Here is a 25011-nt window from a genome sequence, read left to right on the forward strand (position 1 = left end):
GGCACTGGCAAAAAACAAAACAAAACAAAATCACATGTCAGTATATATTTTTAAACATGGTTCAAAAAAACATTCTGGCTGAACTGTTGGATGGGAACTCCAGAGGTAAAAGTAGCACAAAATAGTAACAACAAAGTTTTATCAAACAAACATTTCAGACCTACACACCTATAAACAAACCTGTGCAAACCTTATAATGATGACCCCTGGTGGTCGTCTCAAAATGTTGCCTCAGGCCTGGGGAACCGGAGTGGAAGGACAAAGCAGAAACCACATTCTTATCTCAACAAAGCTTTACACACAGTCAGCTTTATGTAAAACATTAAAGAAAATAAATAAATCAAAATGCTGCTTTTTGACCTGGAAAAGGTAATCTGATCCAAAGTGCTGCTCTACATTTATATTCTCACATGGCAGTTAAGTTTGACTGACAAGTCAACAATCATTTACTTCACACAACAGTTAAAGTAGTTCACCTACAGTATGCCTGTGCATTTTCCCAGACGGTCTCTTATTCATCTTCACTGTCCACTGTTCTTTTGGAGTGCAGATTTCTCTTAAGGAAAATCAACTGATCCACGTGCTCATGTTTGAGTAGACTTCGATTTATGGAAACAATATCTCCCGCAGTACTGAACACCCATTCTGATGCCACACTGGTGGCCGGGATGCAGAGGTATCATGTAGCGAGAGAAGACAGCAGTGGAAGTCTTGCAGCTTTTTCCACTGCTCTTTCCACCGGATCATGCTGTACCGCTTGACTTCTTCACTGGTTTTGTCTCTTACAGATGTAGCTGCCGCCCTCACTTCTTCCAAACAGCTGGTCCAACGCTGACATTTTCCTCTTTTTGGCAGGAGAGCCAGCATCTGAAATACAAAACGACTTTATATTAATGGCTTTGTTTGTCATGCTGCAGTGGTGCTTTTTTCTACCTGACTTAACCATTTCCTGTATCATCATCTGATGTTCAGAATAAAATACACTCTTGTACACATATGTAAAAGTTGTATTATCACCATCTCTCATTATATTTTTTGTGTTGTTGTAGTATCATAATATTTTGCAGCATGAGTTTAAGCCAATGTCGACTCTTTCTTGATTGCAAGTTACAAAATATCCAAACCTTCTGGCTTGGCTGCATCAATGCTGATGTCCAGATCTCTACAGGCAGGTTCAATCTGACATGGATTTGTCTGCTATGGGCTTCTCTGGACTGGATCCCCTGTTGCTAATGTCTAGAAATAAAATAAAAAACTATGTAGTGTACAAAATCAAACAGAGTAACAGAAGAGCCACTTGTTCTGCATTTGCCACTTTATTTTCAACTTAGCTCTTAACTTGGGCATACAACGCTAGCATGCACCCGTTGGTCATGATTTCGGGATGGTATCTTATACCTGGGCTCTAACGTATGAATCAAATCCTGAAATCCTTCCCACTCAACTATATTGTAAAGACATAATCGCTTGGCGATAAAATGCTTTTTGATGCCGTGATTTCCTTAGCATGTGCTGAATTGTGACCAAGTTGGAAATAGAAATTGTGTTTTCTTGGCTGCTTGCTGCACACTCCTGCTCGTTGAACTCACCGTATTCTTGACTGTGCTTCATTTTTGCATGCTGGTCGAGATTTGTAGTGCTGCCAGTGTCAACGATTTCTCTACACAGTTTACAAATAGTGTGGCTTCTATCCAGCTTCCCTTCCTTCTTATTAAACCCAAAGCTGTCCACACTTTGGATTTTTGTTACGCTGATGCATTGAAAATCATTCTTTGTGTATTATCACCTCCATGGCTCAGGCTGACACTGTCGTTCTTCACCTCCTCCATTTTCTGTGTTGTCACTTGTGTATCACTCATGCTAATATACCAGCTAGGCAGCTATGGAGTTTCCTGGGCAGCTTCAGCTCTCGTGTTGTTTTAGAGTGTGATACTGCCAACCGATTACAAGTCTCATGATACCCGCTCCGTGACTCTCCAACCGATTCATCTAGGCATTCATGGCTGATTCATATCAATTGAGGAGGCTGGTACCAATGCTGCCGTATCCCTTACTCGTTGAACCAAATATCCGGTCGCATTGGTTTATCATTCACAACCCTACTATTCATCCATCCATCCATATATATATATGCACAGTTCTTATATGACAGACACATTCAGCTGAACTTTTGCTCAACCATTTCACCAAGCGATCAAGTGCTCACTGGCTGAGAGGTTAAGGTCTCTGGTCACATTTAAGAAAGTTGATGTCCAAGCTCTAAAACATTGTGAGCGTTCATTGAAATGCGTGAGCCCGGTGGAGACAAGCTCCCATCAAGCGATGAATCTGACAAAGTCAGACATGCCCTACCTTTCATCCACTTGAGTGGATGGTCGATTCCTTATGTGACAAATGGGAGTTGTCAAACCTGTCCCTGTAACCCTCTCTACAGGCTGCCAAATGGATGCTCTGTGTAACTTGTATTTTGCTCTATTTTTGGCACATATTGTTTAGTTTGTCTTGTAAAATGACTCTGCCTTGGCTAGATTTTGTGTCTGAGCTGCTGAGTTGTTACAGAGCTCGACTGACCAGGTAATTTATTTTCCAGAACATAGATTCTGTGGTAAGAATCGATGGTAGGTGCATGTTGGATGGAGTGCAAGTCCACATTGCTTGTATGGGTGTCTACAAAGTGTCCATATTTTGGACAGCTCCTTCAAATTTTCTTTTGTATACCTTTCTGGGTCATCATTTGAAACATATAAAGCATCTTTTCCACCAAAGACAAACTGGTGTTGGTTTGGTGTTGGAGCCAGTTCTTAGCTGGTGCTTCCAAATAACATAATTAGTTTTATACAGATGGATCCAATTCAGTGCTGCATCATTATGTCATCTAAAACACAACTGAATATGCCGCCTTGAGGAGAAGAACGGAGGAAGCGCTGAGGCAAAGATTAACATGGACTTTACTGTCCTGCTCTTGTTCTTCCAAACTTGTACAGAGTCCCACAGATGGACCAATCATCTGTTCATGGCTGTCCGTGAACGTTAGATTATCAAGCGCAAAGAACGACGACTATGGTTAAGGAGAGAGGTAATTATCCAAAGTTATGTTAATATGTTTTTAGCTGTTAGCTACAACCGTAACCCAACTTAGCAATGGCCATACTAACATCAATTACATGGTATATATGATAATGACATTTATGTTCGCTTTGCATTTACCCTGTAGGAATAATAATTTATTTTCACATATTAGTTGGCATTAGGATGGATTCTGATGCGGAGGTTGCCTGTTGTCTGGACACATCCAGTCAAGATTCTGGTAACACTGCTGTGTTGCGGATTTTCCCACATAGCAGTTTGTTCAAAACTTCCATGTGACCCCAGAGTCCTCTCTGTACATCTGTGATTGACCACGGCCATCCGTTCTAGAGAAAACACACATTATTGAATGTGTATCCTGGTCCAAAATTGTCACCGAAGACCTAGCGGTGGTGAACACAGCTAATGTTGAAGAGACTAACGTTGGGTCAGCTTTAATGAAGTATTTTAACCGTTGTTAGGAGCAATAACTGTCTGGCATATCATTTCTTGTTTACACAACTTTGCATATAATAAATTGTATTATTTGATCAATAAGGATGAACCTAATTTGCAAAGCAGTTTACTCTGGCTTCTGTTTTTTTTTAAGTTTCAGAGGGCTAAGTGCCCCCTGCTGGCTGTTCGCCGTCAGTCTGTAGTCATGGAGAATGCTGGACTAAAGGTCCATCTCTGCTCCCTTACGTACGTAAATAGCGACGCCTGTTTCATACGTCGTCCTCATATTTCCATGCACCTTTTGCATCACCATGTTTTTTTTTTTTTTTTTTTTTGTCTCTTGTCCAGCATGGTAGCAGCTTATTGATGGTCTGGCTGCTGTGTTGTGCCAAACAAATTTGCTGTTTGGCACAAATACGACCACATCTCTACGGAGGCTAGAGGCAGACTAAGGCAGCCCAGAGACCCGAGTGATCAGCAGCAATCCTGGGGTATGAACCAAAGCCACCCCACCATGACTATGACCCTGGACCCAATGGAAGGCCCCAGCCAGACCCCCCGCGGACACTGGGCATAAATCGGCAGCCGCCAACCCCACCAGGGACCAGCCATCTAGCACAACCAGAGCGAAGGGCCCAGGGCCCCCAAGAGCCCAGAGAAACTATGACCAAGATTCACGGAACCAGAGGCAAAAGAAGACCCAGTTTATGCTTCAAGTTTGTAAAACATAGTCATCAACTGTTTTACCTTTGCTGTCTTGCCTCAAATTTTGTATCCAACTGGTTTTATTGCATTTAGTTAAAAAAAGATATAATAAAAGAAAAACTGTTTCTCATTGTCTTTTGGGGGCAGTTTCCCATCTAAAGGTCACAATTTTCTGATTTTTTTAATAACATAAACAAACGTAGCATACAGGCTAAACTACAATTAAAGCAATGCTGCAGGTGATAATAACTAGATGTAAACACAGATACATCAGAAAATGTCAAAGTAATCTTTCACCAACGTCCTGTTGAAGTCTTCATGCTCAGACTTCTTCAGGACCACTTTCTTGCTTGGCATCTAACTCCACTTCCAGAAGTTCCCGTTCCTGTCTGGTTTTTCCTCCATTACGCTACAATCAGCTGTTGCACCAAGCAGGAGCTAAGCTGTGTCAATCACCTCATCAAAGCCCACCTCCAGGAAAATGGGCTCAGCTCCTCCTTCCCCCTTTCTCCAGCTCCGCCCATTTAGATAGAGCTTAGCGTGAAGAGCTGTTTCAGCAGGGTAAGAGAAAAGCTGCTGTAGGGTCGGGTCGTGGGGGCGGCTGCTCCTGGCCTGTCTTGCCCTGGGGGATACTAAGCACAATCTAATGATTCACCCAAAATGTCTACTTTTAAAATATACAACTGATAACTAAAGTACAATTTAAGTAACAGGACAGTATTTTGAGATTGACCTCCTTGGTCATAGTTAAAATATGATAGTTTATAGTTTAAAATAGTGGATAGCTGTTGTGCCCCAGGATTCCAGATGAGGAAAGGGAACTGCATTTTACAGAATTTCCAAAGAACCAGGACGTAGAGAACGATAGATAACTGCCATCAAATCTAGAAGCAACAAGAAGCAAACAGCGGTGGGACCCCACAGGCAACGGATTCTGCTTATGTAGTGATCAGTTCATATCAGGTACAGAATACAACATTTCCTAAGCTTCAGATTGTATTTATTTTACTTCCTTTTGTTGTGATTTCTAACAGACTACCTACTTTTATTAAAAACATGGCAGACCGAGGTATTATGGCGGGGATTTTGCAGGGCTTCCTGTTGCTCACACGGCAATGTAAAATGTAAAAATCTTTGCAAAATCATAACAATCTGATTTTGGAAAAAAAACTCAATGAACATTATGTCTGCAAGCGTGCTGTTTACATGTCTGTTATTGTGATTACAGCAAGGAGCTCAGCATCATGTCAGTTCTAGCAATGTGATTCATGTTAAGATTCACCTGTAATACAGATTTGACAGCACTTGCCTGAATACAACTCTTTCATCATGAATGGTACGTTTTTCGCATGACGTGGTACCTTTAGAAATTAATTAAAAATGTGTTTAATTATTTGGAAATCATACAGCGATTAATCAACATACACTCAACACAGCACGCCATCTTTTTCAGAGCAATGAGGGACCTGGAAGTAAACAAGGAACTACTTGTTTGACTATGGGGTGAGAAAAAAATCCTTCAGGTGGGGGATTCAACCTTCAATAAACACCACAAAACAAAGTTCAAGATTTTGCTGTAAAATGTACATCAAATATTGAAACAAATAAAAAGGTGATATATTTCTAGTCTGTCAATCATTATGTAACGCTCCGTGCTTTGGCTGCTATAAGACACCTCAGGCTGAAATCTGCCTCACTGCACTGCAGCCCTACGGCTGGAAAACAATCCTTCCAGAATCGACATTTAGAAGTATTGTGTTGTCAGTGCAGCAAGTAATTGAAGGTTGGTCAGAGAATGTAACTTTTCCATTGCTGCCCTCATGTTTCTTTGTTCACTGCCACAAAGCTCAAGAAGAATGCCTTATTTATGCGCTCCATTAGATTTCTATCAATAACCAGGGTCCTCACTGCTACAGAGAGACTTCTATCATGTATGAGTTGATGTTGGCAGGCTTTAATTTCACTGGGAAAAAGACTGAGCTTCAGCACCAACCGGCAGGTTCCTGAAGGTGTTTGTGTCTCCTAATGACACCACCTGACACGGTAGCGGTATGGACAGAGAAGAGCTCGTGCAGCGTTTGAAGCAAGCAGGACAGAGCTGCTGAATGCAGTCAGTGACTCCAGCAAATCATCTGCATCCAGAAAATAAACAAGTAGTCCAGTATCAAACCACTACACTATTTTCCCTACAAATAGATATATGAAAATTTTCACTCCCTAATTCAGGTCAGACAGAGAGATAAAAATGAAATCAGCTGACTGTATTTACCACAACAACCTAATAATCAGTTAGAGTTATGTCCCAATTTGGTTACATAAATTACTGGTTGGTATGTTTCACTTTTTGGCAGAAAAAAACTAAATGCATCTAATGAAACAAAATAATGATTTAGCACAAAGATTTAGCAGATTTCAACTCATTTCTGTGAGATGCAGAGTCAAAAGCCTGTGTTGAGCACTGTCTGCTGTTTGGTCTGAAAACTTACTGAGTACATGATCTTAAAAACAACAGGTCAGTAAGTCAGCTGATTAAGTGAGGCAGAGGAAGGGGGGACTGCAGAGATGGGACCAGGTCAAAGAAAGGAAGGAAAAGTGGTTCCTAGCCTGCCATCCCAGTCCCTCTCGGCCCTCCTCTGTGCATCAGTCTAGTGTGGATTGCAGTCCAGGACTAAGGCCAGCACTGCATCCCAGCCATGGAACACAAAGTGCTGAACCAGATGTTGATGAGTGTTTAACCTCCTCTGGAAGTTCTGCTGAGTTAAAATTATTTTAGATTTTTCCCACCAACCTCACCATGGCTGGAGAGAAGGTGGTGATAAACGGGAGAGCAGCTGAGACCTGGATGGGATTTACCTGGAGAAATGTTTTAAACAGGATCTGAGGAAGGTCCAAGAGTACCCCCTGCTGGACAAGGTGGAGAACAGCGTTTGGTCGGCATATTTTAGATCTTCCATTTGTGTGAAGATCCTGTGGAAACTTCATACTTGAGGCTTGTCATGCTGTGCATGCGTTAACTGCACTAAAAGCTTTAACGCAATTTTTGACAGCCCTAAATATAATATAATATATTCATATATAATTCATTTGGGGCAGTAGGAAGGCCAGTGGCCGGCAGGAGGTGAGGGTGGATGGAGGAGGAGTGCCAGATGCAGCGAGCTGGAGGTGTGCTGTTGTTCTCCAGGTATACAGGAGTATATATGATGGTGGTCCAGTAGGGAAACTGGGGGTCAGATGGAGCAGCCATACACAAGCAGGCTGGATGTCTGCTTGGCCTCCAGCCTCGCATAAAAAAGGCTGTAACTTTATATATATAAAATGTGATTTTGGTCATTCTGAAAAGTCCAGCCCTTAACCCTCCTGAAGAAGTCTCATTCATCACTCACAGATCTTGTCATTTACTGGATCTTGGAACATCAGTTGAAAAATCCAGTTTGCAGGATGATTTAGACTCACACAAAGAAAAAAAAAAAAAATCAAAACAAAATCAAACTGTAACTTCCAAAATTAACAAAATGCCACCTTTTAGACACAAACCAGGGTTTCTGGACAAAATTAACATTGCTGGACAAAATGCCACTTGCTGGCAGGTAAGGGCCGGGAGTCCCTCTTGAATGGGGTGAATGCCACATTATGTAGACGGGGAGGGCTCATGGACAAAGGGATGGGATTTGGAAAGATTATGTGTCCACCTGGTGTATTTGCACAGTGCTGCAATTTGACAAAAAATATTAATTATTAAAGATTTTTTCATCTTGATGATGCTCAGAGAGACGCACGTGCTTAGCTTTCCTGTAGGCTGGAGAGGGAAGACGTTCTCACAGGGCCCCCAGTGTATCATTAGCCAAAAAGATCCTCTCTTCTGTGAGACCATCTTTACAGCATGCACACAGGTGTAACAGATTAGGATTTTAAACAGACACAAACAACCAGCAAAAATTAGGTGAGCGAAGTCATCCTTTCCTTGCTGGTTTCACACACTGAGAAATACACACAAAATTAGCTAAACATGAATAGTTTTGCATCATTGTATCGCTAAGCATCCATTATTGTCTATTATATTAAATTTTAAAGACGAATTGTGGGGCCCTTCCCCCAACATCTAAGTTAGGACCATGAGTTAGGGTTTTGGACCAACACCGTGTGCACCTGGTGCATTTGTGTTGGCAAAAATCTTAAAGAATTTTATCTCTGTGATGATTGGAGGTAGGTACGTGCTTACCTTCCCATAGGCTAGAAGGGGACAAACAATGTTTAAGTAAAAATATTCATGCTTTAGAAAAATACTTATAAGATTGACAACTGATCATTAAAAGAAATGTCCAGGTGTCTTTATGGCCCCTGAAGCTCAACATCATTAATATTGGTTGACCCTGTTCCTCTGTCACTAATCTTTGCATAGTGAAGAATTTATTAGAAAACTCTGATTTTGTTTACATAAAAATGTGTCTCTACTTTTTACAGGTCCAATATTTTACTACAAACTAATTTTATCTCTCTTTAAAATTTTAGATTTAATTTTGTTATTTGCTTCTTTATTATAATTAAAGGTGTTACTGTCAAACATTATTATTAACAATATAAATATTAGTTATTATTTTCTGTTTGGGAGCTTGTGTGTTTAACTAGAACTGCACTTCTGAAAAAGACTTACTGTCATGGACAAGTCACTTCTAGGAGTCATCTGAGGGTTTTTCCAGGAAAATGTCCAAGGCAGGTCCGTTATCTGGTAATTCCTGTAGATCTTCAGTCTGAAACAGAGCAAACAAGCACATCACTCACAGGACAACAAACCAGGTTAGAAATTATCCTCCTAACTAAGGATAAAGTCTTCCTTGTCTGCTCATCCATGTCATTTGAGAGATCCACAACCTCACAACACGCCACATGTGATTCACTGTCTGAGGACTGAACTCAGATAATAAATCCAGTTGTTGGATCAACATAAAAACACCATCTATTTCCTGTCTAGAGAACAAAGGGTAGACTGCCTTTGTCTCAGCAGACCTTAGAGGATTATTCTGCCTCTTTTCTTCAAAGGTCTGGTCCTATCTACATTCTGGAAAAATACATTGTTAGTAAAGATCCTGTATGATACACTTTCAAAATATATTGGGGACTGTACTCAGACACTGAACACAACTTTTGTACCAAATTAAATAACACCACAGCAAATACCTCTCCAACTGTCCTGCAAACTCATAAAAATAATTAATTAAGCAAAAATCTGCCATTTGATTTCTACTGAAATTGGAATAAATGAAATCTTTTAGTTAAGATAATCAGAAAAAAATAAGTTAAACAAAAAGAAAAAAAAAACAAAAAAAAAAAAACAGGTGATCGTCTTTGGAGCCAAAGAGAAACGATTAAAAGTCACCACAGAGCTTCAGTCTATAAACCTAAAAACCACCAACCAGGCAGTAATCTGGGTCTAGTGATGGACTCAAACCTAAAAATAGACTAGAGGATAGACTTCTGCAAGTTAGGATAGACCAGCAAGTTCTGCTGCTGGTCTATAAAGCTCTGAATGGTTTAGGACCAACATACATCAGAGACCTCTTGACCCAGTATGAACCTACCAGAACCCTCAGGTCATCTGGATCCAGTTTCCTATCAGTTCCTAGAGTCAGAACCACACATGAGGTGTGTCCCAATTCAGGGTCTGCACACTTCGAAGTGCGGATTCGTCGGCCACATGTCATCTCGGTGCGCGAAGTACCGTCTCAGTTCACAGAATCTGAAGGACCCTCCGAATCCACCCTTCAAATCTGCACTTCGTTTGGCCTCAAATGAAGGCTGCTGGTGATGCATCCTTAACGGCCTCTTTTCTCCCACAATTCATTGCACACAAGACGGTGGCAAATCAGCAACCTCTGAAGAGTCGTATTAAGTTTAAATAAAGTTTTATTTTAAAAAAAGTACGCTTTTTAAACTACACTTTAGTATAAACGTTACAAAACCAAGTACATTTAAAGCATGTTAGTTAAATGGTGACATTAAAATTCAGTAATATTTGATATTCAAGGACTTTTAAGGGGTTAATGAAGTGTGTACCAGCTGGAAAACAACAGAGCCTCAATGCGTTTTTTTTTTTTTTTTACTGTTGGTGTTGCCAGCCCATGTTCAGTGTCCACTGAAGTGTCGTACGAGTAATTTCAGAAGTTTAAGTAATTCAACGCCCTGTGTCGTTGCTATGGGAAACTCTTGTTGACTAGGTAGGCTGTCCCATTTCACGAACGTTAAGCAGACTTCGAAGTGTGTAGACTACGGAGGACACTCTGTAGCCTACGTAGTCTGCGCACTTCGAAGTGTGTAGACCCTGAATTGGGACACACCTATGGAGAAGCTGCATTTAGCTTCTATGCTCCACATGTCTGCAACAAACTCCCAGAAAGCCTCAAATCAGCTGAAACACCCAGTTTATTTAGATCCAGGTTAAAGACTCACCTGTTCTCTGCTGCGTGGAACTAGTTTTTATTTAGAGTCCAGAACTGCATCTGGTTCTTTAAGCTAGGATCTTTAACTTGATCATGTTTTAATCCTGTCTTTCCCCACACTGGAACTTTATTTCTTGCATTTTATCTATTTTATTTTAGCCTATTCTTTCTGTTTTTATTAATTAATTTTATTTCTTTTAATCTTTTTTATACACTCATTTGTAATGTTTTATGTAAAGCACTTTGAATTGTCTTGTTCATGAAACGTGCTATACAAATAAATTTGCCTTGCCTTGCAGAACAAACTATCCTACATTTGATCAAATGATCTTAGTAAATATGAACGCAACCATTTAGGAAATTCTTAGCCAACATTAACCAGGAATGTAGAAAATTTTGGAAATGACTAGACTTAATACAAAAAAGTAGAAAACAAAACCTATTTGAAGTTGTGTTTATCCATCTCAATCATTAAATACTTGGGGTTTTTGCCTCTATGTCCTCCTGCAAAGAAGCGCTTCTCTTTTACTGCCATCATTCCTTTTAGGAGCAGCAAATAATAAGATACTTACATACAAGATAAAGGTTAACAACCTACCAATGACATAACAAAAGTTCTGCTATTAAGAAGAAACAAACATCCCAGTTAAATGTTCCTTCCTCAGATTATCTCCAATAACAGAAACTCTGAGGGGAAGAAGGGTTGAAGGTTTTTTCTGATGCTGCAAGATGATCTACAAATCATTGCATCCTGTTTCTATTTACATTTCACACAATGTCACAAGTTTTTATTTAGAATCGGGAGGAAAACATGTTTGAAAACGACTTTAGAAATATAAACTGTACATGACAGAAAGCAGAAGAAAAGGAAAGTTTAGGACACATAAATGATAAATATTAGTTACAGAAACGTTACTCTGACATGTTTGAGCTTTATTCTGTCCTCTTACAATAATAATCAAACATTATGGATATAAATGACATCTAGTTATTTTAGATCAGCTATAACATCACAAACATATTTTCTGACTTCTGACCTGATCCTAAATATGACAACATTCAATCACAATGATTATGATTTATAATCTATTAAATATTTGGCCGATTATGCATCTTAATCTAAACTAAAAACCTTTTGACTAGAATTCTGTCAGAATATCAGAGAATATTCAGTCAGTAAAGTCACTTACACCATTTCCTGCTTTTTATGTGTCAACTTTAACACATTCATGTACAGCTGCCATGAAATAAGCAGCAGGTATTAACTTTCTATATTTACATCAGATAACAATTTCCTGGCACCGAAACACTGAAACAAGAAAAAACCTTCATCAAACTAAACAACAAAACAAAACGTCTGATCAAGAAACCAAAAGAGTCCAAACCAGAACTCAACTAAACCCACAGACCATGTTATTGACGGCTGAAACTGTGATAGAAATGACCAAACACATACAAACTGGTTACCATTAAATGCAGCTGCACAAGTTTGAAAGATGGACATGAGGTCAGTTTTCTAGAAGTCACATAATCAGATATTTACTGTCTAATCTAAACTATTTGAAGCTGGCAGAAAGTTTACATTTAGCAAATGACATCTCAGAAAACTGAACTCATTTCACGTTTGTGACATAATGTGACTGAAATGTTTGGAAAACTGGAAAAATATGACAAAGTTTTGTAATGTAGTTACACTTTTGTCATGTGTGTAACTACATGTGCACTATTTTTCTAAACATTTCAGTCATATTAAACCATAAAATGTGAAATGACTTCAGTTTACTTTGAAGTCATCTGCTAAATGAACAATTAGAAATATATTTCTTTAACTTCATGTGTTCAGAGGTTGAATCCCTCCTACCTTGTAACAGCTGCAGGCAGGTCTTCTGTTGCTCTCCTTCCTCTCTTTAGTTTCCTTAATATTCCACTTAGCAGAAACGTTTCCTTCTACAATCTGAGAAAAATAAAAATCCTCCATAAATCAGGAAAGCTTCCTTCATCCAGCAGGTCCAGCGTCTCTCTAACAGGTTTTCAGAGCTGCTTGTAGAAGGAGACGTTCTAAACTTGTCTTTATTATGTCTCACCGAACGCTACGTCAGAAAGGCAGCGTGCTGTCCTGGATACGTGCCGCGCATGCGCAGTAACGTAGCAGCTGTTTGTAGTACAGTATGGTGACACAAGGTGTGTCCCAATTCAGGGTCTGCACACTTCGAAGTGCGGATTCGTCGGCCACATACGTCATCGCGGTGCGCGAAGTACTGTCCCAATTCACAGAATTTGAAGGACCCTCCGAATCCACCCTTCGAATCCGCACTTCGTTTGGCCTCAAACGAAGGATGCTTGTGATGCATCCTTCGCGGCCTCTTTTCTCCCACAATTCGTTGCGCACAGGACGGTGGCGAATCAGCAACCTCAGAAGAGTCGTATTAAGTTTAAATAAAGTTTTATTTTAAAAAAAAGTTCGTTTTTTTAACTACACTTTAGTATAAACGTTACAAAACCAAGTACATTTAAAGCATGTTTGTTAAATGGTGACATTAAAATTCGGTAATATTTGATATTCAGATACTTTTAAGGGGTTAATTAAGTGTGTACCGGCTGGAAAACAACAGAGCCTCAAACCGTTTTTTTTTTTTTTTTAAACTGTCGGTGTTGCCGCTCCGTGTTCAGCGTCTACTGACGTTTCCTACGAGTAATTTCTGAGGTTTAAGTGATTAAACGTCCTGTGTTGTTGCTATGGGAAATTCTTGTAGACTAGGTAGGCTGTCCCATTTCACGAACGTTAAGCAGACTTCGAAGTGTGTAGACTACGGAGGACACTCTGTAGCCTACGTAGTCTGCACACTTCGAAGTGTGCAGACCCTGAATTGGGACACAGCTACAGTTCTACGTAGCTTACAGAGGACGAGTTCACGTGCAGGTTCGGGATGATTGACAGGTCGCCATCTTTCCTGTTAGTGAGGAGATAAAAGGAAAACGGCGTCATGGCCTCAGGAGGACTGCACAACACAGTCTCACTGCAAAGGTAAGCTCACCGGTATGGCGTTTATTCAGTTCCAAAAGCAGCGCGCTTGAAACCCGCCTGCTCGCATAAAAACAATGCACGCGCACGGGGATCACCGCGCGCGAGTACGTGATATGAGCGAGTAAATTAGTACCCGCGAGTTAAAACACACGTCGCGAGGAGGCATTTCTGCATTGCGAGGGAATAACACAGTATTTGCATCATAATTTAAACTTTTAAATTATGATAATGAGTCTCGCAGTTCCCACCCTGAAGTTTTTGCTCTGGCAGACAAGACTGAATGATTGCTGATCCACAAGAACTGTTTATCAGCAGCCTTCACTAGAACCGTTGTCTATTCAGCAATTACAGACAAAGCATGCCTGTACAAAATCCTTTGTGTAATTAGTAATAAAGCATTTAAAGCCTTTTCACATAACCAAATATATTTTTGTATTTATTTTGATGTATATAAACTAGTGCTGGGCACATTAACGCATTAATCGCGCGTTGACACAATGCTTAATTAACAGCGTTAATTTTTTTAATCACTCGTTAATTTTTTTTTTTTTTTTTTTTGCTGGCCGCTGGCTTTGATGACAGAAACATGGCGTCCATGTCTCTCTTCCCTGCTGCAGCGGTGCGTCTGACGTGATCGGGAGAGAGCGGGTTTATTAAAATAAAGAGATGTTTTCTGTCTGGAACAGGAAGAAGAAAAAAAGAACCGACGTTTCTCTTTGTCAAAATACATGCAGATGGACAGAACATCGTAATTTTTGGACGGGAAACTTTTTTATTATTATTTTTTTTAATAAATGCGGTTTTAATTTATGCAAGACAGCAAAGGTAAGACATGCTTTCTGACTTTTACAAACGTGCAGCATAAATCGGGTCTTCTTCTTCCTCTGGTTCGGTGAATCTTGGTCGTAGCGACATGAAACTTCTGGAATCTGTGAGATGTGAGCTTTCAGTAGAGGAGCCGTTTGTTCATGTTCATGCCGTGGGGTGGACACGGGGAGACATCATTTGTGTTTACATATTTTTCAGACTTTTTGTAGCTGCTCTTTAAATAATTTGTTGTCTTAACTGTGTTTGGTGGTGATAGAAATGGTTTTACTGAGCTGGTAGCTGAGATTCTGGACTTTCTGTGGATACCACACATGTTTATAGTTACATCTACAGACCTGAAGCTACACCCGGAACGAGATGTTAACCCTTAACTCCCGGTAGCGGAGGCTGCAAATTAAAGTTTAGAGAAATTATAGGCCAGAAATCTGGATAATGAAGCAGTGAAGGTGCATGGATGGAAGTTATTGTGCATATTGTGAACATTTCTCTCTCCTCACCATCTAGAAGCTGTGAGATTCTCATCCTGCTTTCTGTCTGTTCACCTGATGCTGATATTCATCACATATTGTTCCTTCTGTGTTTAGAAGGAAGCAGCTTCACAGCTTTAAATTCATCCTGCTGACTTTTTACCTTTTAGTTAGTAAATCCTGAACATTTCATCCTTCTTTCTCATAAATATGTGATTTTATAAATATATATGAAGAAATATTTTAACTGTTGCTGTTTAAAGAGAAAACTGCTGCTAAACCTGTTTATGTGTTTAGTGCAGGGGTCTGCAGCCTTTCCAATCCAAAGAGACATTTTCCCTCAGCCAGCTAAATAAAACTACTTTAGAGACGCAAATGTTACCAGACTTTTCAAAAAGGCAACTTAATATATATTTTTAATGAAGAGCCACCATAGGATGTTTGTTATTTTTGAAGAATCACATTTTTATTTCCATTTTTAAGGTTTTAAAATAAAGAAAAACATAAAACCTTTATTAAAAAAAAAGGAGGATAGACAGACTTTCTGCTACAGAATGTAGATATTTGTGGAAAATGATGTAAAAGAAAGGAAAAAAAAGTCCATGGTTTCCAACCTAATGACAAGAAAGATAGATTTAAAAAATATTTTAGCCACGTATTTAGAGACATTGTGGAAGGTCCAGAGAGACACTTGCAGCTCCAGAGTTGGAGGTTGGAGACCCCTGATGCAGTGTTTGTAAACCAAAACTTACTGCATTTTCTTTTTATAGCTGTCGGCCTTTTTTTAAAGGAAAGAGACATTTTGCGCGTAACGATGCAATTAATCGCGATTAATCGCAGCATGTCATGCGATTAATCGCGATTCTGCTGTGCTATTATTCTGCTGTTGAAATCTTTGTCCTCCAGTCGGTCCCTGGTTTGTTCAGTCTCCTTATTTCAAATACACACACACACACACACACACACACACACACACCAAAAAAAAAATCTCACAAGGCTAGATTTGCATAATAAATACATAACATGTCGTGTTGTAAAACTGCTTTTTTAAATCACTGCTTGTAGGCAAATTAACAATGACAGCAACAGTCCTCACTGTCTCTAGTTGATGGATCAGATAAGGCATTCTGCAGCAGGGACACCACCCGCCGCGCTGCGTCCTGCAACTCTCCCTGTCATAGCGGGTCAACATGACAAATTACCATTAGTGTTTAGGTTTGTTTACCAGACAATTATTTTAAAGAAATCAAAACAAAGCAAAAATTAAACAGATCCACAAGACCTAACACTTTGAATTACCATGGTAATGCTAATGGATAAAATAGCTATGGCACTTGCTAGGTAGCGCTGACCTTAATGTAACCGAGCCCAATGGCTTAGGACCCATGTGAATGTATAGCTGCAGATGGTGGTCAAAGAGAGACAGAGACTAAAAAAAAATTAAGTTTAACCAAATTTATTTACAACAACCAAATATATAGACAGGCAACACTATTAAAATCAATAAAAGAATGAGTTTAATTCTAAAAAAATTTATGGAAAGAAAAAAGGAACTATTAGGACAAGGTGCTCACCAAATTAGCAAATGCCAGGGGGGCTGACCGGCCGCGGGTGCACGCGGTGAGAGGCCGCAGTTGTCTATGGAACAGAGTACTCACTACGCTCCGTGTAAGACACATACACATCCACAGCAAACAATAGGACAACAAAAGCATGCAAAATAAGTGAGGGGTGTGCAAAAATACCACGTCACACAAGGAGTGATGGGGCTGAAGTGAGAGACTCTATCACCAAAACCCTCCACCTTCCCGGGCAGCCACGCTCGGACCAGACCCTGCGGCAAAAAGGAGCACAATATTAAAATAATATCATAGTGTTTTAAAGGAGAGAAGGGCTCTAAAAATAAAAAAGAAGACTAAGTGAAAAAAATAAGAAATGCAGCATACAGCGCTAGGTGCTAGACCTACAAAAAAAAACACAACGTAACATAAATTGAACCAAAAATAGACCCAAATAGAAACAGCAGTGGCCTACGGCTTCTAAAAACAAATAAAACTCGGCGTGGTCCTTCCACCAGTAGACACCACCCAAGCGGCAACAGAGGCTGTATCAGACAGCGTCAGGTTAACAGCAGCAACAATGACAAAGCCGAAAAAATGAAGCAGCAGGAGCACAGCTTACCTGTACCGGGTTATTGCGGAGCTTAAATGCTACGGTGTGTTAATGGGGAATGTGGAATGAAATGAATGAAATGAAAAATACTTTATTAATCCCTTTGCAGGGAAATTCATGAAGTACAACGGGGAAGCAGGGGCTCAGCCTCGTACGGTGGCTGGCAGAGGACAAACAACTGCTGGCCACATTAACTTAAGCTTTTTTTATTTATTTATTTATTGCCACAATCTTTAAGGTTGTAAGTGCCACAATTGTTTCCACAATATAAAAATTTTTGTAATTCGTTATTTGCATGTGCTGACAACACTAGAGATTCTTTCTTAAATTATCTATTTTTTCTCCGACATCTTGATTCTGACCAAACTATTTGAAGAAAAGGAGGGACAGAGACTGAAAACTGACCAATCAGAGGATAAGACACATCAGCCAAAGTCTCCGCCCCCGCAGTCTCAAAACTCCAGCAGTCGATCGAGGGAGGACTGTTTAGCCTAGCGTGCAGTGACAGAACTTATGGCAAGCCAAAAGGTTAAAAAAATTTCCGCACAATAGCGCGTAAAAAACGCGTGTTTGGGAAAAACGTGCGTAAAAAGTGTGCACTCCTGTTTCCCAGTCTCTTTGAATGCGCGTAAATTACGTGCGACCCCGTTTTCTGGTGTCTTTGAACACGCGTAAAAAGCGTCCATCCCCGTTGTCTTTTGCATCGCGCTATCACGTAAAAACGTGCAATGGCGTTCTGTGTTTAAATTATGATAATGAATCTTACAGTTCCCACCCTGAAGTTTTTGCTCTGGCAGACAAGACTGAATGATTGCTGATCCACAAGAACTGTTTATCAGCAGCCTTCACTAGAACCGTTGTCTATTCAGCAATTACAGACAAAGCATGCCTGTACAAAATCCTTTGTGTAATTAGTAATAAAGCATTGAAAGCCTTTTCACTTTACCAAATATATTTTTGTATTTATTTTGATGTATATAAACGTTTCCTTTTTAAAAACTAGAAATACGAATCTACCTAATGTATGTGCCACTGCAATAATTGTTCTGATTCTATCAACATTTAATAATTGTCTATTATTTGTGCTGTCTCTGAATTATATTTGGTTTCATTTTTTCTTCCATTATGTGTGACAGAACAAGACACACAAAAGCTGGGAAAAATCCTAGCTTTTGCAACAGGTGCAAGCGTTGTGCCTCCAATTGGCTTTTCTCCTAATCCATCAATTGAATTCCTTAACATCTCTGAGAATTCCATGAGCAGCATACGCCATCTTCCTTTGGCATATACGTGCATTAACTGTGTGAAACTGCCGACAGTAAATAGCTATGAAATCTTCAAGAATAACATGGACTTTGCTTTAGGAAATACCCAAGGATTTGGTAGAGTGTAATATTGTGCCAATATGTTTTGAACTAACATGTTTTATATTGGTACTTAAAGGAAATGTTATGCAATATCGACTTTTTTTAAACTTGCTCCCATGTTATAATGATCTCATCTAAAACTTACCTGGAGGTGTGTTTTGTTTCATTCATGCCTGTTTGAGTAATCCAGTGGTCTCTGTCCCCCTCCCCACCCACACCCCCTCCTACCTCCCTTCTACCCCCCTCCTATTTCCTTACTACCCACCACTCCCTCCCTACCCCCTCTGCTGATTTTTTTCACCTGTTACTGTATCCTACCAGTAAAGTATTCATTGAAAATGTTTTGTTTTAGATGTTTATTCATGAAAAACTGTTTTTAAAGGTTGCAAAAACTGCTGCTGTTCTAAAGGTGGCCAAGACAAAAATATGATCAAAAGTGGAAGACCATTTAACAGTTAATGTTTTAATATTTCTGAACATTTTCAAACAGAATTGAATGTTCTTAATTGCGTTTTTAAATAAATTTTCACAATTGTAAAAACTGTTTTTGTTTATGTAAGACAGCACATTTAAATAGAAGCTTTTCTACAAAAAATAAAAAGTAAAACAAACATTTACAGATTTGAAGCATTCAGTTCATTCTGTCATTTTTTCTTTGTTCTTTGTCGTTGACTTTTAAAATTTACCACTTCAAAATGAATCAGTGTCATGGTTACCATCATCATACAGCGGGTTAACCATCTTTTGAATTCTGTTCATTAGAGTGGCATTGACATGGAACTCATTTACAGGCACTATAACATTGTCACTTTGAAGTTGTTGTCAAAATTATAGGTGTGTGATCTCTGTTGTGAGCCAACTATAGATTTTATGCACGCATAAATTACTGTGACCATATGACGGTGGTGATAGAGAAGGTACATGATAACCAGTTAAGATCAGAAAATCCATAATACTTTTAAGGCATAACATAAAACAGCTATTGTTAATGGTTCAAAAAAGTATTTATTGGCAAACTAATGGTTCTGTATTTGAAAATAAAATAGCATACTTTGGTGATAGTAAGTACAATATATTATACAGTCCCTTACACTGTATAAGGGATTGCATAATATCTGTATAACAGTACAGCTCGTTATGTGCCAGTGGATAGCAGCAGGGGTCCATAGAATGACAGCTCTAACTACTGTATCTAGCTACTGTCAAAAACGTCAAATAAGGAAACACAGTCCTGAAAGTTATGTGTCTGATCTCTGTTGTGAGCCAACTTTAGATTTTATGCACGCATAAATTACTGTGACCATATGACTGGACAATAAATTAACAAGCCTCTCCCAGGTCTAGTTGAGAGAAGTAATGAAACCAGCAAATATACAAAAACATGTAGTTTTCATTACACGCCAGTAGATGGCAGCACAAATCCATGGAAAGGCTGGTCTTCACGTCTGATCTGATTTAATATTAAAAGTTAAAAATCTAACGAAGAATTACGGTTGTATTCAGAGTGAGTGTTTTATGAATGAGGTCAGGTGTTAGGTGTCCGTGACACAATAAAAGTAGCATAAGGCTCAGTGTGTGAAAAATTTGTAATGTCCAGGATGAGATTTGAACCGGCGTCATCTAAAAAAAAAAAAAAAAAGAACACCTTTAATGCCAGCAACATTACCACAGCACTATCTGTTTGGCTGAAGGAATTGGCAAAAGATATATGTGACGGTTGACCAATACACTCATGTTAGAAGGAAAATGAAAAAGGAAATGTTTATATTAGTGCTGGGCAACAATTAAAATTTTTTAATCGCGATTAATCGCATGACATGCTGCGATTAATCGCGATTAATTGCATCGTTACGCGCAAAATGTCTCTTTCCTTTAAAAAAAGGCCGACAGCTATAAAAAGAAAATGCAGTAAGTTTTGGTTTACAAACACGACATCAGGGGTCTCCAACCTGCAACTCTGGAGCTGCAAGTGTCTCTCTGGACCTTCCACAATGTCTCTAAATACGTGGCTAAAATATTTTTTTTAAATCTATCTTTCTTGTCATGAGGTTCTAAACCATGGACTTTTACATCATTTTCCACAAATATCTACATTCCTTAGCAGAAAGTCTGTTTATCCTCTTTTTTTTTTATAAAGGTTTTATGTTTTTCTTTATTTTAAAACCTTAAAAATGGAAATAAAAATGTGATTCTTCAAAAATAACAAACATCCTATGGTGGCTCTTCATTAAAAATATATATTAACTTGCCTTTTTGAAAAGTCTGGTAACATTTGCGTCTCTAAAGTAGTTTTATTTAGCTGGCTGAGGGAAAATGTCTCTTTGGATTGGAAAGGCTGCAGACCCCTGCACTAAACACATAAACAGGTTTAGCAGCAGTTTTCTCTTTAAACAGCAACAGTTAAAATATTTCTTCATATATATTTATAAAATCAAATATTTATGAGAAAGAAGGATGAAATGTTCAGGATTTACTAACTAAAAGGTAAAAAGTCAGCAGGATGAATTTAAAGCTGTGAAGCTGCTTCCTTCTAAACACAGAAGGAACAATATGTGATGAATATCAGCATCAGGTGAACAGACAGAAAGCAGGATGAGAATCTCACAGCTTCTAGATGGTGAGGAGAGAGAAATATTCACAATATGCACAATAACTTCCATCCATGCACCTTCAGTGTTTCATCATCCAGGTTTCTGGCCTATAATTTCTCTAAACTTTAATTTGCAGCCTCCGCTACCGGGAGTTAAGGGTTAACATCTCGTTCCGGGTGTAGCGTCAGGTCTGTAGATGTAACTATAAACATGTGTGGTATCCACAGAAAGTCCAGAATCTCAGCTACCAGCTCAGTAGAACCATTTCTATCACCAACAAACACAGTTAAGACAACCAATAATTTAAAGAGCAGCTACAAAAAGTCTGAAAAATATGTAAACACAAATGATGTCTCCGCGTGTCCACCCCACGGCATGAACATGAACAAACGACTCCTCAACTGAAAGCTCACATCTCACAGATTCCACAGCTGGAAGTTTCATCTCGCTACGACCAAGATTCACCGAACCAGAGGAAGAAGAAGACCCGATTTATGCTGCACGTTTGTAAAAGTCAGAAAGCATGGCTTACCTTTGCTGTCTTGCATAAATAAAACCGCATTTATTAAAAAAAATAATAATAAAAAAGTTTCCCGTCCAAAAATTACGATGTTCTGGCCATCTGTATGTATTTTGACAAAGAGAAACGTCGGTTCTTTTTTTCTTCTTCCTGTTCCAGACAGAAAACATCTCTTTATTTTAATGAACCCGCTCTCTCCCGATCACGTCAGACGCACCGCTGCAGCAGGGAAGAGAGACATGGACGCCATGTTTCTGTCATCAAAGCCAGCGGCCAGCAAAAAAAAAAAAAAAAAAAAATTAACGAGTGATTAAAAAAATTAACGGCGTTAATTAAGTGTTGTGTTAATTAAGCGTTGAGTTAACGTGCGATTAACGTTTGGTATTATATTACTCATGTACAGTTGTCCAGAAAACTTGAGGATACTCAAAAATAGCCACTTTGAAAGGAGCATAGATGCTGTACAAGGCTGTTGGTAACAAATGGAAATTTTTATCTTTTTCCACAGATTTAAGTTTAGTACACAGAGTTAAGATTTTTTAAAATCAGCAGTTTAACTAAAAGAAATGGACCAATATAACTTCTTGTTTTTTGTAGGTGACTCTGGACAAAGAAAATTGTGCATTGTGCCTCCTGAAGCAGAGGGGCTATACCGGAGCTTACCTCAGTACAGTTGCACGTGGAAAGTCAACACTTTACAAAGTACCTGTCCAAGGAACTCTTGACACCTCACCTCTTCCTTACTGTGCAAAGGAGTTTGAAAAAATGCCCAAAGCAACATGTCATACCTGTTCTGTAAATATGCCGATCCAGTTACTGGCTGCACATGCGCCATGTTGTGAGGCTCAGGATTTCTCAAATGACATGGAGGATCAGGCAAGGAAGACTTATCTTTAGTTAGGAGGATGATTTACAACATGTTTTTGTTGTCGTGTGAGTGTTTTTGTTTGCTCTATTTAAGACTGAAGATGTACAGGTGTTGTTAGATAACAGGCGAAGTTTTGATGTTTTCCTGGAAAAAACCCTCTGACACTCCTAGAAGTGATTTGTCAATGACAGTAAGTCTTTTTTAGCAGTGCAACTGTAGTTAAACACACAAGCTCCCAAAGAGAATATGATAATTAATATTAATATTGTTAATCTTGTAATACATTGACATAATTTTTCCATCGGTACAGGACTCAGATCTTCCTTCATGTGCCAAGGTTCCTCTGAGCAAAGTAAGCCCAAAACTGTAAAGTAAAAGCTTTCAGTATGTTCCCTTTTATTGTGTAGTTTTTATTTAATTATCTCAAATGGAAATGTTTGACAAGATGGCGCCAGCAGTGTGCACAGCTTGCCATCTCTCAGGTTTCCTGTCAGGTTTCCTTGTCCTTCTGCTTTTATTTTTGGTACTCTCAGTTAGTGTTTGCTTTTATACTGCTCCTGCTCGTTTTATTATTATCGCCAGTCGCTTTTTAACATCCGAGTGGCTTGTAAATGGCTTCCACCGTTCAGGTTGGAGATTCGTACAGCTAGTACTCCTCCCCTGTCTGCAGTTCCAGCTTACCTGTGTCATGCTCCCTGCGTCATTCCCCACAGGAAGCGTATCAGGAAACGGGGAAAGTGGGTGGTGTTGTAGGGAGGCTCAGGGCCTGCTTGTTCTCCACCAGTGGTGGTTTCTTGGATTTTTTCTCCGGATCCTGCCCCTCTTGTTGATCAGCTGAGTTTGGCTTACGGGGATCTGGCCTGTTGCTCTCGATCCTCTACCTGCTTCATGCCGGCCCTTTCCTATGGCAGCTCCTCTTCCTCGCTGCCACCCAAGTTCGCAAGCGCAGAGTGGATTTCTCCAACCTTCGTCCTCTGGGATATGTGGATTTACGGGTAAAGCAGGACCTTGTTCTGCATCTGGCACTTGTCAAAGCCAGATCGCTGCCAAACAAATCTTTCCTGCTCAAAGACTTCTTTGAATCCCAGAAGTTGGATTTTATGTTTATAACAGAGACTTGGCTTCATGATGGTGAGTCTGTTGCCTTTTCTGAACTTCTTCCACCCCACTGCTGTTTCTGCAGCTCTCCCCAGTCCCCAGTCCCATATGCTAGACTTAAATCCAGGAGTGAAAGAGCCTTCTCTGCTGCCGCTCCTAAGCTGTGGAACAGCTTCACATTAGAGCTGCTCAGTCTGTCGTTGGTTTTAAGTCTTTACTCAAAACCTACTTCTTTGCGCTGGCATTTGATCAAAACTGAGCTTGAAATTTACGAGTTTTATTTGATTTTAGTTTTATTCTAGCTTTTACTCTTGTTTTGTTGTTGGTTTTTTGTTTTTATTTTCATTGGTTTTAATTGTTTTATTGTGTAGTGTTTTATTTTCAACTGTGGAGTGTTTGTTCTATTGTTCAGCACTTTGGGCAACTTCTGTTGCAGAAAATGTGCTATATAAATAAACTTGAACATTGACAGTAATATATTTAATTATGATAAAGAAACAAATAACAAAATTCAATTTAAAATTTTAAAGACTGGCAGTATTAGTTTGTACTTAAATCTTGGACTTATAAAAATAGACTCACATTGCTATTGAAATAAAGTCACAATTTTATAGTGCAGTCTTTGCTGTGCAAAGATTAGTGACAGAGCCATAGGGTCCATCAAAATTAACAATGTTGAACTTCAGGGGCCATAAAGACTTTAAGTCTTTAAGTACTTTTCTAAATATGATTTTTTTTTTTACCGTGGGTGAAATTTTGTTCCACAACATCATTAACAGAATCATAATTCTGACAGTACTACAAACTTAGCCAAACAAATATATTAATTATGTGAGCACGTGTTTCCAAGTGACATGTTGGAAATCCATGCAAGCGTCTGTGGTGAAAGGTAGTTCTGTTTTCCTGTAAAAAAAATTGTAGAGACAAGCTTTCAAGCAGTTTAGTGTTGTCTTATCTTGCTGTGCAATTTATCTAAAGCATGTGTAATTGCAGAGCTTGTGATGAATGGACAATGGATGGCAAAAGAAGTTATGTAACAGAGATGGATCCAAAACAATTCAAGATGCATCAAGAGATGAAAAGGTACTTTATGACGATGCTTTTTCTATCAAAGCTTGTACACTCTAGAGATATTGGTATAAAGCCTTCACAAAATTAACTTTTTTTCTCTTTGCTGTGTTACCATAAGCATTGCTGATGTAGCCTGAATGAAAGAGTGGATGAAACAAACATCTTCAACATATGCGTTACAAGGGATCAAATAGTAGAAAGGGGCATGAAACAATGGCAGCGTCAGAAGAAATCTTCTCCCCTTCACCCCCTCAGAGTTTCTTCCATTGGAGAGAATGGCATTGATAGTGGAGCTCTGGGGAAGGAATTTTTAACTGGTATGTTTTTTTTTTGTTTTTTTTTT

The 25011-nt window shown here is 39.2% G+C and overlaps 1 long non-coding RNA gene across 1 annotated transcript in view; it reads right to left on the reverse strand.

Annotated features, from left to right (window-relative positions):
- Positions 1–200: 200 nt before the first annotated feature.
- LOC121635644 overlaps positions 201–25011 on the reverse strand; it is a 28248-nt gene continuing 3437 nt past the window's right edge. Inside the window, exon 2 of the long non-coding RNA XR_006009503.1 lies at positions 201–867. This is a non-coding gene — a long non-coding RNA (uncharacterized LOC121635644). The remainder of the gene's footprint in view (positions 868–25011) is intronic.

Source organism: Melanotaenia boesemani, chromosome 24 (assembly GCF_017639745.1).
Source record: "Melanotaenia boesemani isolate fMelBoe1 chromosome 24, fMelBoe1.pri, whole genome shotgun sequence".
In the NCBI taxonomy this organism is placed as follows: Eukaryota; Metazoa; Chordata; class Actinopteri; order Atheriniformes; family Melanotaeniidae; genus Melanotaenia; species Melanotaenia boesemani.